This window comes from Canis aureus, chromosome 11 (genome assembly GCF_053574225.1).
Source record: "Canis aureus isolate CA01 chromosome 11, VMU_Caureus_v.1.0, whole genome shotgun sequence".
In the NCBI taxonomy this organism is placed as follows: domain Eukaryota; kingdom Metazoa; phylum Chordata; class Mammalia; order Carnivora; family Canidae; genus Canis; species Canis aureus.
In genome coordinates, this window is record NC_135621.1 from 29389470 (window position 1) to 29404612 (window position 15143).

General features: G+C 51.1%; 1 protein-coding gene and 2 long non-coding RNA genes across 10 annotated transcripts in view; 1 reads left to right on the forward strand and 2 right to left on the reverse strand.

Annotated features, from left to right (window-relative positions):
* PICK1 (protein interacting with PRKCA 1) overlaps window positions 1-534 on the reverse strand; it is an 18976-nt gene extending 18442 nt beyond the window's left edge. Inside the window, exon 1 of one of the 2 annotated variants that reach the window (XM_077914571.1) lies at window positions 228-534. The gene's annotated coding sequence lies outside the window, so the exon portion shown is untranslated. Of the gene's footprint in view, window positions 1-129 lie in introns of both variants that reach the window. The other variant, XM_077914572.1, reaches the window with a different exon arrangement.
* On the forward strand, window positions 160-11339 carry LOC144323742 (uncharacterized). 7 transcript variants are annotated; one of them, XR_013389113.1, is made up of 5 exons: window positions 160-4600; window positions 7700-8206; window positions 9386-9494; window positions 9759-9863; window positions 10031-11339. It is a non-coding gene; the product is annotated as an uncharacterized LOC144323742 (long non-coding RNA). The 7 variants fall into 7 exon arrangements; XR_013389112.1 differs by having other exon boundaries at window positions 160-1301; window positions 1473-4600; window positions 9759-11339; XR_013389110.1 differs by having other exon boundaries at window positions 167-2026; window positions 4526-4600; window positions 9759-11339.
* LOC144323741 (uncharacterized) overlaps window positions 10298-15143 on the reverse strand; it is a 55150-nt gene continuing 50304 nt past the window's right edge. The window contains exon 6 of the long non-coding RNA XR_013389104.1: window positions 10298-13465. This is a non-coding gene — a long non-coding RNA (uncharacterized LOC144323741). The remainder of the gene's footprint in view (window positions 13466-15143) is intronic.

A 15143-nucleotide genomic window follows, 5' to 3' on the forward strand; every position in this document is an offset into this window, starting at 1 on the left:
CAGGGACCCGAAGTGCCTAGATGTCAACCTCCACCCGGGGGATACGGGGGGAGCCGGACCCTCCCCTGTCCCTCTGGACGGTGGGGGTAGTCCCCGAGGTTGGGGGGCGGGAAGGGACGGGATTCTTACTAGGTAGAGGGGGGAGTTCCAGGCCAGGGCGGTGAGCTCACACCCCAGAGCCCGCCCCACGGATCTCCAGGCCCTTGGGAGCCACCTCTGTCGCTCACCGGAAGCGTCGGTCCCACAGCCGGGTCCAGGCCAGGCTGGCACCTGAAGCCACCTGCCGTTCCACCTGTCGGCGGCCGCGACTGTCGCGTCACTTCCTCTTTTACGCGGAAGTCCCGCCTACCTGACCACCCGGGTATTGGCCCCAGTTCTTGCAGACAACCCTCCCTCCCTGGCTCCGGGCTCTCCCAGAGCCAGAAAAGAGCCCAAGTATTGACGGAAGCTCGCCGTTAGCACGAGAAAGCGGAAACAGAGGAAAGGTCTGGAAGGGCCGACGACGCTCAACCCCGCCCTCTGCCCCGTGGCCGCCGCCATCTTGATGAGGGCAGGGCTCTTCCCAGCTTCCTCCGCGGGACGCCGGGGACCACGCCGGCCGAGCGGTTGCCGTGGCAACGGAAGCATCCTTGGGCGCGGAGGCTTCCGGCGAAGTTCAGTGGAATGCAAACCTTTTCATGTTTTTAGCACCTTGGCCTAGGGTGCTGAGTCTCCTCTACTAGGATGTCAGCCTCCGAACTGGAAGGACCCTTCGAGGCTACTCTCAGTCTGCGACCAGGAAACTGCCAAAAAAGAGAAGAGATTTTGTCCAGAGCCGCCCACCGTTGGTATAAGGTCAAGATCTTGACCCTGAGACTCCTGCCACCTAGTGCAGCGCCCCTTTAACGCCTGCACACTTGTATTCAGTGGCTCTGTTAACAGATTGGGCAAGTTACCTGCCGTTGCCTTTATGTGCCCCCTTTCGCCGTATGCAAACAAAGAGCACTGAGGCAGATGCTTTCTATGGTATTTGGTGAGAGACTCCTCACACCTCATCTCTGTCTTTAGTCCTGAGGAGCAGCCCCCCTGAGGCCCACGGAGGATCACAGCTTCCTTCCAGGGGCGGCGGAGGAAGGAGCCCCACCCCACCCCGCACCCCCTCTTTAGGAAGCCCATCGGAGTCCCGGTAAATGTGCAGAATGCCACAGTAGCGGGGACCTTTCCATGTACCCACTGCTCTGCAGCTCAGGTGACTCACAGGGCCTCAGAGTTCACCATGACCCTGTGAGAGGAGGACATGGGTTGTCAGCCACATTGTGCAGGTAAGGAAACAGGCACAGAGAAGCAGCTTCTCCTCGTCTCACAGTCAGTGGCAGAGCTAGGGCTGGAACTTCCAAACCCTGTTCAGGCCAGGATTTTAATTTTAAAAAGCAGCAACTGGGGCACTTGGATGTCTTAGTTGGCTAAGCATCTGATTCTTGATTTCCACTCAGGTCATGATCTCAGGGTCATGGGATAGAGCCCCGCCTCTGGTTCCTTGCTCAACTCAAAGTCTGCTTGAGATTCTCTCTCTCCCTCTGACCCTTCCCCTCCCACATGTGCTGTCTTGTTCTCTCTCTCTCTCTCAAAATAAATAAATCTTTAAGAAGAAGAAGAAGAAGAAGAAGAAGAAGAAGAAGAAGAAGAAGAAGACAACGACACCAGCCTCCAAAGCCAGACACTTTAACAGGAACTGTGACTCCTCCACCCATGACTCTTAGCTCAAGCCCATGTTCTGCCATTTTATAACTGGGTGATCTTGGGTAAGTCACTGCCTGGCTCTGAGCTTCAGAAATCCATAGACCAGGGGAAAATGATCCTCCCAACAGGTACTTGTGAAGGTCAAGATGAAGAGGTCCATCTGACCTGCCTGATTGGGACATTTGCTTTATTGCGGTGTTCTGGAGCCAAGCCCCATGTCTCCGGGGCCTGCTTGTACAGAGAATAAGATCTGCCCCCGACCTCGGGAGGGACTTTCTGCCTGGAAAGATAAGAAGTGCTTACTCTGGTGAGAGAACAAGTTATTTGACCTTTATTTCCCCTCAAATTCATGGTCCAAACCTCACCCCCTTAATTGGCTGGGACAGGTTTCCCTGCTACTAGGGAGACCCAGGAGTTGACCCAGGAGACGCCCTCCACTGATGAAGTGGTTTGTAATATTTTCCCACTAATAGGCATTACCAAACAATCCAATTGTCTTTCCTTGTTTGTCACAGTGACACCACCCATTCATTGATGGCTTCCTGGCATCCCCTGGAAGGTGCCATGGGTTATAAAGTTCATACAGAAAGAGAATTTAAGGAGAAGCAGTTTAGAGTTTGTCAAGATATGAGCCCTAAGCCCCAGTTTTTTTTAAGATTTTATTTATTTATTCATGAGAGACACACAGAGAGAGGGGCAGAGACACAGGCAGAGGGAGCAGCAGGCTCCATGCAGGGAGCCCTATGTGGGACTCAATCCCAGAACCCTGGGATCACGCCCTGAGCCGAAGGCAGACACTCAACCACTGAGCCACCCAGGTGCCCTAAGGTTTATCCATTCATTCCTGCAAGAAAGTATTTGTCTACTTTAATGTGTTAGCCCTGAATGCCTTAGTGCCAGCTAGTCCGGGGCCTTCCCACTGCCTTTTCTTTTTTAAAGTTTTTAAAAAATATTTTATTTATTTATTCATGAGAGATACAGAGAGAGAGCGGCAGACATAGGTAGAGAGAAGCAGGCTCCACGCAGGGAGCCCGACGTGGGACTCGATCCCGGGACTCCAGGATCACGCCCTGGGCTGAGGCAGACGCTCAACTGCTGAGCCACCCGGGCGCCCCATAAGCCCCAGTTTCGAAGGAGAGAAATCCTCCTCGGACAATGTACAAGCATGTATAAGTTAATCAACTCAGAGTTGGCTCAGGGAAGCCACGAAGGGATTTCAGAAGGCCATACATAATTCATGACCAAATGAATGATCCAAATAACTGTTTCTGGAACTTACAAAAAGGGGTAAGATTTGTGAGGAGAGACTGTCTGGTAAGGCTGCCTGGAAGAGGTGGGTCAGAACCAGGCCTGGAAGATGGGGAGGATGAGGCAGAAAAGAGATCAGATGAACTTTTTGGTTTCCTAGTGCAGATAAAAGTTATGTTTACACCGAACTGCAGTCTATTAAGTGAGCAAGAGCATACATCTAGTGCAGCCTGGGTGGCTCAGTGGTTTAGCGCCGCCTTCAGCCCAGTGATCCTAGAGACCCGGGATCGAGTCCCATGTCGGGCTCCCAGCATGGAGCCTGTGTCTCCGCCACTCTCTCTCTGTATCTCTCATGAATAAATAAATAATTTTTTTAAAGAGCATACATCTAAAAAGGCAAAACGTACATACTTTAATTAAAAAATAGTTTATTACTAAAAGAAAATGTTAACTATTATCTGGGCTTTCAGCGAGTCATCATTGATTGTAATCATTGATCACAGATCACCATCACAAATATAATAAAAAATTTTGAAATATCGTGAGAGTGACCAAAATGTGAAACTCGGAGGCAAAGGGAGCAAATGCTGTCAGAAAAACAGCGCAGATTTGCTCAGCGCAGGGTTGCCACAGAGTTTCAATTTGTGAAAAACACAGTATTTACAAAGTGCAAGAAGGGAGGTTACCAGCATCTCCTGCAGAGCCTGGCACGATCCCCGACTGTGGATGTAAGTGCCCTTGAGATGGCTGTGGCTTGGTATGAGTTGGGACGTGTCCTGGGCCCTGGAGGACATGGATGGACAGGGAGAAGGGGTGATAAAGACCTGATCTCCCGACAATGACCTCAGCTTCCTCCATGGGGCTGGAATCACCACCCTCAGTGTAGGTCCTGAATTTTGGAATTTTGGTTTTTAACAAACAGCAACCTGTAAACCCGGAGGCTTTGTCATAGACTGCCGCCCCCGCTCCCACCCTAGATAGGCCCCAGCTCCAATCTGAGCTCTGCTGTTTTGTAGCTGGGGGATCTTGGGCAAGTCACCCTTTGCCTGGGAGCCTCAGCTGTCTGTAGAATTAAGGATGATGATCCCTCCCAAGACAGTAGTTAAAGAGACAAAGATTAAAAGGAGAAGCAGGTGGGAAAGTACCTCGTGAGTGATTCACTCGGCACAGATGACACAGGTTTTTATTGCCATGCCTCACTGCAATTATTTTGCCCAACTGCTTCAGAAGGTGGAGCCAATGGTGCACTAAAGGGCTTTAGGATGCTCGGGCCCCTGCATCATACTCTTGCAGGAAGTGTCTTACGTGGAGATTCTGGGGCCTGTCTCAGACCTATTAGATCAGAGTCTCCAGCTGGATCTATGGGCAGACACGTTCCTATGGTCCTGAGTGAATCCAGCAATTCCATCTACAGAGTGATGGCGCAAAAGGGATCCCAGCCCATTCCATCAGAGGGTCCCCTCCCCCAAGCCCCATGGCCCTGGCCACCAAGGAGTTTCACTCAAACCACCTATTAGCACGTAACTCTAATACCACGTTCTGGTCTATAACTGCACAGAACCCCTGCTAGACCAGCCAGTGAAGGTGGGGACATCTCTACGCCCCTCATTCCAGCAAGAAGAAGCTACCAAAGGTAAGACCTACATCCAAAAACCAAAGATTTGTCATTGTCTGTCAGGGGGAATGTAGAGGCCGCTCTTAGGCAAACAGGCTTGAGAGATGGAATGTAGAAAGGGGCTCACAGTGACGCCCTGTCTGAATGCAGACAGGCCCATCAGGCAACGCTCCTCAAAATATCCATAGGCCCTAACTGACCAATGGGCTCCTTACAACCAGGCACAGTCACCAAAAAAGGGAAAATTCCATATGTTCTCACACCTCCTCACCTTTCCACTTTATATTGTTTTTTTTTTTAAGTTTTATTTATTTGAGAGACAATGACAGAGAGAGAAAGAGAATCTGAAGCAGACTCCGCCCTGAGCACAGAGCCTGATGTGGGGCTCTATCCGACAACCCTGAAACCATGACCTGAGCCGAAACCAAGAGTCAGATATTGGGCAGCCCCGATGGCCCAGCGGTTTAGTGCCACCTTTGGCCCAGGGCCAAAGTGGAGACCTGGGATCAAGTCCCACGTCAGGTTCCCTGCATGGGGCCTGCTTCTCCCTCTGCCTGTGTCTCTGCCTCTCTCTCTCTGTGTCTCTCATAAATAGGTGGATAAAATCTTAAAAAAAAAAAAAAAAGTCAGATGCTTAACCAATGGAGCCATCCAGGCACACCACCTTTCCACTTTAAACACAGCCCCCATCTACTGCCTCCTTGCAGACAGCCTCTCCTCTGCTGTCCTGCCTGCCGCTTCCTTGTGGTGTGTTCAGTAAACTTCTATCTCCCTTTAAAAAAAGAACAAACAAACAAACAAAAATAGATCAGAATCTCCAAGGAAGGGCAGGTCTTGGAGGCTACATTTTCACAAAGCTCCGTGGAATGGTTTCAATGCCTCCTGCAGTTTGCAGATCATCGTGTCACAAGCTCAGAATGGACAGTGCCCTTGCACATTCGGGTGGGCATTTTAGGTCTCCCAACAATCCCTGGGCCCCAGGGGTCTCGCCATCCAGGAGGAACCCAGGATGTTATGTGGGCCCAGAGAAGGCTTCCTGGAGGAAACGACATCCCAGCTAAGTCCTAAAGAAAGAGCTGGTGCTCCCCAGGCTGAGAGAGGCAGGGTGGCACAAGCAGAGGGCACAGCTTGTACCCCAGGGCAGCCAGGGGTACAAGGCACAGCCCAATGTGGCAGGGTGACAATCAGTGGGGGCAGTGACAGCCATCCCAGTCCGGGTGGGAATACAGGGAGAACTGCCACCTCTGCCAGAGGCAAGGGTAAGAGGTGTCAGCAGGGCCTCAGCAGGGAGCTTTGAGCACCTACTCAAGGATGGATAGGATTCTGGGGCTCGAAAGTGGGGTGAGGACATCTACCCCCTTCCACAGGGCCTAGTCAGGGCTGGCCCTGGCTCTCACCCTCCAAGCTTGCTCCTCCTCCTCCTCCCTCCCTCTGCTCCTGAGTCGCTCCAGGCAGGCGAGCGAGCGACCTCTCACCTGGCCAGGCCCTGCCACTGAAAGTTGTGTGACCCTGGGAAAGTCCCAATTCCGCTCTGGGCCTGGGTCCCCTCCCAGATACCCACCCTCTGTTGCCAGGCTCAGTCTGGGAAAGCTAGCCTCCTGGGCCCCACATTCCTGGAGAAGTGCTGCCACCCAGTGGCCTTTGGGAAAATCGCCTCCCGGAACCCTGGAACCCTCGACAGAGTCCCTATTTTTCCACTCGAGTCACTGCCACCACTGGCCGGCCTCTGACCACCTGCCCAGCTCTGGGCTGGCCGGCGAGACCCAAGTCTCTGTACCTGGTGGGCGATGGGTGAGCCTGGTCACCTCTCCCAACCACCATATCTAAAACACCCCCGGTCCCACCACCTTTTCCATCCTCCCCCACCACCCAGCACCCATGACGCCCACCACCAGCTGGAATGAGCCCATCCTTGGTGTATGGGTTCACTGCCTGCCTCTTCCACACATGTGAGCTCTGTCTGGGTGGGACCTCGCTCTTCCTGTTCCCTGACGTGGCCTGTGGCCTGGACATAGAGGTGCGGGACACGTCCTTACAGAAGGAACGGCCGCGTGGCTGGAGAGCACCATCTCGAGGGGCTGTGGTAATGTTACATGAGCTAATGACTGGGCGCTGCTTCGCCCGGGGCTTGGCGCAAAGACCCCCCAAGGGTCAGCTGCCCACACTACTGCAATTATGCTTGATTCTAAAACCCATTATCAGGTGGCGCAGCAGTTTAGCGCCGCCCTCAGCCCAGGGCGTGATCCTGGAGTCCTGGGATCGAGTCCCACATCGGGCTCCCTACGTGGAGCCTGCTTCTCCCTCTGCCTGTGTCTCTGCCTCTCTCTCTCTGTGTCTCTCATGAATAAATAAAATCTTAAAAAAAAAAAATTATCCAAATCTCTATGCTACTGATGAACTCACACACTCCTGGTTTCTTGACCTTCACTGAGCCCTTTGAAGCCAGCGGGCTGTCAGTGAGGTGTCAGGCCTTGTGCTGGGGCCCATGGCGGTGCTGAGAAGAGGGCACCTTGGCAGGTGTGAGCAGGGGTAGGGTGTGGCATAAGAAGAGGTCAGTGAGGTGGCGGGGGTGTGGGGGGTGGAGGGGCAGATCACATGTTATTGCCACCCCTGTTTCCCATTAGACTCTTCCCAGTTCATCACTACTGGTAAGGCGGGGGGCCGAAGCCACATGTGTCTGACCCGGAGCCCACATTGTGATCCCTGTGCTTTCCGGGCTGGACGCGTGTGGACGGGCGACCCAGCCTCCAGCCTGCTCAGTGGCACAGGAGGGCAACACTTCCCAGTTCAGGCCCTGAGAGAGGCTCCAAGTCCAAAGGGAAGCCCAGTGGCTGGGGCCTGATTGTAGATTGGAGGGCGCCGACAGAGCATTGGCTCAGTGGCAGCTATGCGACCCTGGAAGCATCACTTGACCTCTCTGAGCCCTGGTCTCCATGGGAAAAATGGGTGTCCTAAGAGCCTGCGTGTCGGTTTTAAGTCAGACTGTGACACTGCCCTGCTCCAACCCCCCCACCATCCCTCCATCATACACAGAATAAACTTACTTCAGACCTGGCCCTGGCTGCTCCTCCAGCACATGGCCCACTTTTCCCCATTGTTGTTCACATTCTGTTCCAGGGCCTCTTGCCATTCCTGGAACATGCTGGAATGTTTCCACCTTATGGCATTTGCCCCTGCAGCTTCCTCTGCCTGGAACATTCTTCGCCTCTTCGCCATGAAGTGAGCATTCCCTCACTTCCTCTGTGTCTCTACTCACAGGTGAGGTCCTCAGGGAAGCCCTCCCTATGCACCAGCTCGAGCACAGCCCCTGGCGAGTCTCTCCCATTCATTTCCCAGGACTACAAGTTGCCCTAGGGCAGGAACCTGGCCTGTCCCCGTCACACCCGATGCCAACACTCAGCACAGTGCCCAGCACGCATAACATTGACGCATACCTATTGAGTGAATAAATAACTGTGTCATGGAGAGCCCTGCTCAGAGACTGGGTAGCGGTCAGGGACAGCAGAGGCCTCCAGTTTCAGGATCGGGGCCCCAGACTCCATCTGTATGGCACAGGGCAGCCACAGGAGCCTAGAAGAGCAGTCAGATCCGTAGTTGGCTGGACCCCACCCGCTACTGCAGCAGGTCAGTGGATGTGGGGGGAGTCTCCCCTCCCCCAATCTGAAACAAGGTCAGAGAACAGGGCTCAGGGACTGCGCGACCCAGACCCACCAGGAATCTGGGATTCCAGACAGAAGGGGGCACTGGTTCAGTGGGTCAGCCTGTGGGGGGCAATGGGTCTGTGGAGGCCAGATTCCCCTAGGGACAGGAGAGTCCCTCCCACTCCGGCAGCAGTGGCTGAGGCAGAGGATTAGCATTGCTCAGAACCATTTGCATCATTCCAGAAGCCCCTTCCCAGCTTTGATGAGGCTGGGACCTCCTTGCCCTTGGGGTGCAGGGCAGCTCTCTCCTCTCCACTCAATGGCCTCTTGCAGTAGTGGGGTGTGGGCTTCCGTGGGGCGCCACCTCCAAATCAGCTCTATTCCTGGCTCTGCTTAGCATGCAATGGGCTGACCCCTGACCTTCCCTCTCCCCCCTCGCCCACCCTTCGCGTTCTGCCCCCAGAGTTAGGTCAGTGATGAAAGCCTAGCGGGGTGGAGGGAGAGGGACAGTGCCTAATTGTTCCCCCCCGCCCCTGGCAGACCCGCTGGCCTCAGGGTGGCTGGCTCTTTGCTATCTCTGCTTCTCCCCTCCCCCTCCCCCACTGCCATTCTCTCCCTCAGTGTCTCTAGGTCCATGAGGTCCCAGGCTCAAGTGGGAAGTCAGTAGCTATGTGGATGCCAGGACATCCCCCAGAGGTTACGAATCAGCAGGTCTGGGATGGGGCCTCATGGTTCAGATACAGGGCAGGAACCCTGGGAGGACCCCACTTTGGAAAGAGCCTAGGACCAGAGCCAGAAGACCCTGGGCAGCCTGGACTTCTATGAGCCTCCACCGCGTGTGAGACGGGATCTCGGGGTGCTTCAGGGCGAAGCCAGCCCCACAGGAAGGCTGTGAGGATGATGACATGTGACAGATGTGAATGTGCCTGCTCCCCCCTTCCTCTCTGATCGGCCGCACCCCCACCTGATGCGTGGGGTCTGTCCACCTCTCTGTCCCGTCCCACCCGTCTGGTGGTCCATCTTTGCTCCAGGACGCACCACACCGGCCTGATCACTGCAGCTCTGCGAGACGCCTCGATATCTGGCAGGGCAAGGGCCCTCCCTCCTTCTGCGAGGGTGTCTCAGCTATTCTTAGTGATTTGCCCTTTCTTACCGCTTTTAGAACCAGCTTGACAAGCTCCACCTAAACCCTGTGGGGGTTTGATCAGGACTGAACTGAATCTAGACGGGAATTGGGGAAGAACTCGATGATATTGAACCTCCCCGCACAAGTGAGTGGCTGTCTCTCTGCGCTTCCTTAGGTCTCTTTCTTCTACTTTTTATTAAGAAAATGTCAAATGTACAAAAAGAGAGAGAAGAGGATAACGAAACACTCTTGATCCATTACCCCTCGTGGCCACTGTATGTCCAGCCATAACCCTGTCCCCCCCGGCCCCTCCCCCTTCCCCAAAATTCCTTATTTTCAGGCAAACCCCTCTTAATGTCTTCTAATGATGGTTTTAAATTTGAGGATCTTACTTTTTGTTTTCGAATAGTTACAGATCGAAGGAGGCCGCCAGAACAGAGTTCGTGCGTGCCCTTCCACCCATCCACCGACCTTGTTCAGATTCCACTCACTTTACGTGGATTCGCACACACATGTGAGTGTGTGTGTGTGAGTGTGTGCAGCCGTGCAGTTTCCTCCCCTCGTGGATTCGTGGAATCACCACCACGAGCCTGACACACAGCTGTCCCAGCCCCACAAAGACCTTCCCTCTCTCTCCCCACCCTTCCACCCTTCCTGGTCTCCTCTCTTTACTTTTGTCAGTTTGAGAACCTCACGTTGATGAACCACACAGCGTGGAACCTTTACAGGGAGGCTTCTTTCATGCAGCTTCATTCCCCTGAGCTCCAGCCAGCCAGCTGCGTGTATCCGTAGGTAGTTTTTATCATGTGCACTTGGTATTTGGTTCTTTTATATTAACATTATTTCATCTACATGTTTCCATGTATTGCTTGTGGCCGTGTACTTGCCATGCCATTTCTCATATTCACATTTATTTTTTATGACAAAATTGTATAATTTATTATTCGATAAGTGTTCTTTTTTATTTTATTGTTTAAATTTTATTTGAATTCAATTAATTAGCATATAGAGTATTATTAGTTTCAGAGGTAGAGGTCAGTGATTCATCAATGGCATAGAACACCCAGTGCTCATCCCACACGTGCCTCCTTAATGCTCGTCATCCAGTTACCCTGTCCTCTCACCCCTCTCCCCTCCAGCGACCCTCAGTTTGCTTCCCAGAGTTAAGAGTCTCTTATGGTTTGACTCCCTCTCTGATTTCATCTTATTTTATTTTTCCCTCTCTTCCCCTATGATCCTCTGTTTTGTTTCTTACATTCAACATAGGAGTGAAGTCACATAATTGCCTTTCTCTGATTGACTTATTTCGCTTAGTGTAATACCCTCTAGTTCTATCCATGTCATTGCAAATGGTAAGATTTCAAATTTTTGGTGACTAAGTGATATTCCATTATATATATATATATATATATATATATATATATATATATATACACTACATCTCAATAGAGTTCCTTTTTTTATTGATGAGTTGATATTCCATGGTCTGGATGTACTAATTTTTTAACCATTCATCACTGAAGGGCATTTAGATACATTTAGATTCCTTTTTTTAATGAGCTCAGTACCCAACGGGGCTCAAACTCACGACCCCACAATCAAGAGTCACGTGTTCTGCTGACTGAGCCAGCCAGGTGCCCCTATTTCTTATTTTTAGCTATTACAAATAAAGCTGCCATGAATAATCATGTATGTATTTCATGGGGATATTTCTCTGCAACAAATGCCTAAGAAGGGCAGTCTCTGGGTCATACAGTAAGTGTATGTTTAGTTTTTTTTTAGGAAACTGCCAAACTATTTTCCAGAGTGGCTGCATCTTAGTAACATTTTATGCTTTTCTCTGTAAATATTTTGTTACAGTCTATTTTTATTATTATCATAAGTGGAAGATTTTTTTTAATGATACTTTGCTTGCTCTGATGTTTATAAATGCAATTGCTTTTTATTGAGGTCGACTTTACACAAAATAAAATTAATCATTTTAAGGGTGCCTGGATTGGCTCAGTTGGCTAAGCATCTGCTTTCCACTCAGGTCATGATCCCGGGGTCCTGGGAGTAAGCCCCAGGTTGGCTCCCTGCTCAATGGGAAGCCTGCTTCTCCCTCTGCCTCTACCCTCTGCTCATGTCTCTCTGTCAAATAAATAAAATCTTTTTAAAAAATAAATAAAATTAATAATTTTGAAGTGTACGGTTCAGTGGATTTTTAGTATATGCACAAGATGTACAGCCATCCCCATGAATTCCAGAACATTTTCATCACCCCAAAAAGAAGCTTTTACCCATTAGCAGTCACTCCCCATTACTCCCTCCGCCCCCTCAGACCCTGACAACTGTTAATCCACTTTCTCTATGGATTTTTGTATTTGGGAAATTTCATATAAATGGAATCATACAACGTGTGGCCTTTTGTGTCTGGCTTCTTTCACTGGGCATCAGATTTTCAAGGTTCATCCACGTGTTGCAATTCGTTTTTAATATTGATTTGATGTAGAAATATCCTGTACCTCTGTCAGATTCCATTCATGGTTAATTTCATATATTATTTGGGGCTTTCTCTGTAAACAATCACGTCATCTGCAAATGATGCCAGCTTTGCTTCTTCCTTTCCAATCCTTATACCTTGTCGTTGTTGGTTTTTTTCCCCATCTCTTACCGCCCCATCTAGGACCTCAGGTACAATATTAAATAGACACATGGATGTGAGAAAACTTGTCTTGCCCTGACTTTTAAGGAATTTTGTCCATTGTCCCTTTAAGAACCATGTTTGTGTTGGGTTTTGTAGATAATCTTTATCGGTTGAAGGAAGTTCCTTTCGATTCAGTTTGCTAAAGCGTTTTTATCATAAGTAGATGTTGAAACGTATTGCCAGTGCCGGAAGGATCGTATGACTTTTCTCCCTTAATTTATTAACGTGACAGATGGCATTTATAGACTTTCAGATGTTAAACCACACTTGCATTTCTAGAATAAACCCCATCGGTCATGAGTTATGTATGCTTTTTTATCCGTTGCTGGATTTGTTTTGCTAACATTTTATTAGGGTCCTCGCATTGAGCTTCACAAGTGGGACTGGTCTGTAAGGTCCCTTTGAATGTACTATTAAGTGGAAAAGAGCCATCTCTGACCTAAGTGTCCCTCTCAGGTCCCTGTCTGCTCCCGCAGCTGGAGGAGGGTAGGGAGCCACCACCAGATTCCCCGAGGTAGCTGCAGAGATTCAGGACCTTGAGCTCTGGAAGGGTCCTCGAGGCTGTGACTCCCCAGCCCAGTCCAGGGGGTCCTGGGCCTCTCGTTGGAGAGGAAAGCTTAAGAGAAATCTTCCCCTCCCTTCTTCTTCTGGTGGGGATTGCCCTCCAGAGGAAGTGGCTGAGAAAGGCCCAGGGTCAGGGGTTTAATGACCCCATTGTGCTAGGGCTGACGGGCTGGCAGTGGCAGCCCCAGGAAGATCCCCTGCTCTGCTCTGGGCCATCCTTCTATAGAGGCTTCCAGGCTGGCCTTTGATGACTGCTGAGGGCCACCCTCCTTGCCATGGGGACCCGGGCCAGCCTCTTTGCTGGGGTCTGCTGCTGAGGCCCAGAACGTAGGCCTCTACGGTTCTGCTTCCCACCCACCCCCCTTTCCCAAGGGCGCTGGTCACACCTACCCCCTACCCCCTGACCCCTGCCTCTCCCCCATCTCAGGCACCCTGTCCCTCTGGCGAACGACCACGTCCTCAGAAGTGACCTGATGCAGTCCAACTATCCCACATTTGGGATGGGAACCGGGTACGACCTGGTCTAGGCTCTCCTCGGGAGCTGCAGCAGGGGCACAGCCAGGTCCCGGGACTTCCCATTCACACGTGCCCCTTCCCAGGGTGGGTGGACGCTGAGGTGAATCAGGTGTATCCTCCCTCCAGGGGCTCACAGGCTGGCAGGGAGGAGGTCAGAACGTGAAGAGAAAAGTAGAAGTGTGGGTACGCGGTGGCTCAGCGGCTGAGCGTCTGCCTTCAGCTCAGGGCGTGATCCTGGGGTCCTGGGATCGAGTCCCACATCGGGCTCCCCGCAGGGAGCCTGCTTCTCCCTCTGCCTGTGTCTCTGCCTCTCTCTCTGTGTGTGTCTCTGATGAGTAAATAAATAAAATCTTAAAAAAAAAAAAAAGAAAAGAAAAGTCAAAGTGTGGCAAATTCAGTAAGCACAGAGTACTATGGGTGTCCGAAGAGGAACTCCTAGCCCAGCCAGGAGGTCAGGGAGGCTTCCAGGAAATAATGCTGGGCCAATTCTAAAAGAGTGAGCCGAAGTTTGGCCAAAGAGAGTGGATGCAGCAAGGAAAGGCATTCCAGGCAGGGGGAACAGCATAAGCAAAGGCACAGAGTAAATCCAGCATAGTGTGTGTGTGAGCCACAGCATTTCAGTGGTGAGAGGTGAGGCTAAGCAGGTCAGCGGGGCCAAGTCTTCCAGGGACTGCTATGCCATGTTAGAGGTTTACACTGGTAGTTTGTCACTCAAGTGGGGAAGAGAGCTGAGAGCCAGGTTCTAATTGTGCCCCTGTCCTCATTCATCCAGCTCCCAGAGCAGCAGTGTGACCCAGGGCAGGTCACTTCCTCATGAACAGCCTCCCACAGGCTGGCCCCCTCTGGGCTGCCTGGTCCCGTCCCCCAAGTGGAACCTGGAAGACCCCGCTAGACGAGCACAGACACCCCTTCAGTGAGGCAGGCGAGGGACGGGGTGTGCATAGGCTGTTCTCGGTTCCAGATTGGAAGTAGGGTGTGGGGGACAGGAGCTTGAAAGAGAGGGGTTCAGGGTGAATAGCAGGTCTGCCTTTTGACTGCAGCATCATCCACGACAGCATCATGAAGCCACATCAGCCCTGGATGACCTAGCGGGGGCTTCCATTACAGGCCAGAAGCAACCCCCTCGATGTTATTGGATTTTCTGTTATTTGTAGTCAAAATGCCTTCCTAACCGATCCAAGCTCCTAACCTCCAGCTGGAAAATATATAAATATACTCCAAGATCTTATATGTTCACAGAAGAAGATTTTCCAGAGAAATAGGACGCCTTCTTAAAGACAGGATACATGTCACACCTTCATTTCAAATAACTTTAAAATCTGCAAGCATTTATTAGAAATACAATAAGAGACAAAGCACTAAAAATGTGTAAATCACTTGCAGTTCCATCACCCAGAAATAACAAGGTTAGCATTTTGGTGTGTGTGTGTTGTTGTTGTTTTTTTTCAGGTTTTTTCCCTATATTCTAAATTAAGTTGAGCTCACAGCATGTCATTTTTTCCTTTTTGCTTTTTATTGAATACGTATGTATTATCTCATCACATCTTGGTTTTCACTTAAGATTATACCAAAAATATTTCCTTTGTCATATAAAATTCTTCCTAAACACCATTTTTTAAAAAAAGATTTTATTTATTCATGAGACACAGAGAGAGAGAGAGAGACAGAGACAGAGACACAGGCAGAGGGAGAAGCAGGCTCCCTGCGGGGGAGCCCGACATGGGACTCGATCCCAGGACCCCGGGATCACGCCCTGAGCCAAAGGCAGGCGCTCCACCACTGGGCCACCCAGGTGCCCCAAATTTTTAAGCTTAAGCAACTGGTTTCATTTGCCTGATACCCTCCCTCGGTCTGTGCTCCCTTTTTTTTTTTTTTTTTTTTTACTTATGATAGTCACAGAGAGAGACAGAGAGAGAGAGGCAGAGACACAGGCAGAGGGAGAAGCAGGCTCCATGCACCGGGAGCCCGACGTGGGATTCGATCCCGGGTCTCCAGGATCGTGCCCTGGGCCAAAGGCAGGCGCCAAAC